A 1,633-nucleotide genomic window follows, 5' to 3' on the forward strand; every position below is an offset into this window, starting at 1 on the left:
ACGATCATCATCCTCATAGTCATCGAACCAACCCTACTTAATTGTTTTTAGCACATGATCATCAGTATTAGGTAGGACCTAAATACCCTCTTTAAGGTAAAATAGCATAAAACAATATAGACCCCGACTCTCCACTATGCAGAATGGAGATCATCCTGTCTCCAATTTTTGCGCTTCGCTTCCTTTTGCTTCCAAGAACCTCCTTGCGACCGTCCATACATTTTTTCCATTCTTTGATTTTCATGTCTCCACTTCTTTTAGAAATCCGGTATGGACAGTTGAGATTCGTAAGACGACCTGGTTGTATGTTCAAAACATCAAAGGCTACCATTCTGATACATCAAATGAGGCACACAATCCTCTGGGATTATCTGTTGAAAAACATAGTAATAACTTCATAGTTAGCAATGATGTACTAGTTTTAGAAATATGCAAAAGATGCACGGATGTCGTAATAGTAAGAAATCTTACCAGGGTATCTCCATAGTAGTTACCGTAGTTCAACACGTGCACTAGTGGCACGTATTGACCATAATGTGGAGGAGTTTTACAATAGATATTGTAATTCTCAAGATCAGTACAAAATCCGACCAGATGAGTTTTCTCCTTATAAGTTAACTCAGAGCTATCGGTGTAGTAGGTTCTGTCTACCATGTTCCGCACATTGTTTGAACAATCAAAATAAGCTGTCAATGAAAATAAGCTGTCAACTATTTTGAAATGAACAATATAAATTAGCTAATAACTATGTTTGAGAAACTCAAATAGCGGTAGAATTGGAGGCGTATCAACAAGGACCCAAATGTCCATATTGTCTTGCTCGATGTCAGGATCACCAAGATCCATGGTGACAAACATACCCTCATCAAAACCATACATCTTGCAAAATGCTTCCCAATTTTTGCAATCAAAATGGGTTACGCTCTCAGAATTATACAGATTTACTTCAAAATCTATATCATGATGGGTCCTTAGGTGAATTTTCTTTGTTTTCATACTTTCATGGTCTTCAAAACCCATCCTCTCCAAGACGTAGCGTCTTGCTTGGCATGGGATAAGCTAGTCGAATTGTAAAAGATGAAAAGTACACGTTGAAATAGTTGAAGTCGTGCTTAATTACGAAAAAATAACACTTTTCGTCGTTGCGTACCGTTTCAACATCGAAGGTCTCCTCCAGCTTAATACTGAAGCGCCGATCTTCATCCAGGTGAGGCCTGTCGCACAGACCTCGGTCGTCGTGGCACCAGTCGCACTCCTCCGGGAGACTTTCGTCGTCCGAGTACGACATTTCCTATATTCATAATTCAAATATTAAACGTCTATAATTAAATATATGTACTAAAAAACCTAAGTTAGATCATTATTATTTATTACGGGTTGACTATCGGTTTGTCAAGTCTTTTCTTGAAAAATCTCAGCTCACGTGGTGTATGGTGTATACATTCGACCGTTGTTGATGGTCGCTCCTCCTTTCATCCCCGAGTGCATTACACCAAAATGTCTAGCACACGGGAATGAAGGAGAAGCGACCCCCACGACAACAGTCGGGATTCTTCGTCCTCTCATATATATATGGTGGAACTCTCCCTCATTGATTCCTCTCAGACATTTGCGACCATCGGTGATGGTAGCT

The sequence above is a fragment of the Aegilops tauschii genome, chromosome 5, assembly GCF_002575655.3.
Source record: "Aegilops tauschii subsp. strangulata cultivar AL8/78 chromosome 5, Aet v6.0, whole genome shotgun sequence".
Classification (NCBI taxonomy): domain Eukaryota; kingdom Viridiplantae; phylum Streptophyta; class Magnoliopsida; order Poales; family Poaceae; genus Aegilops; species Aegilops tauschii.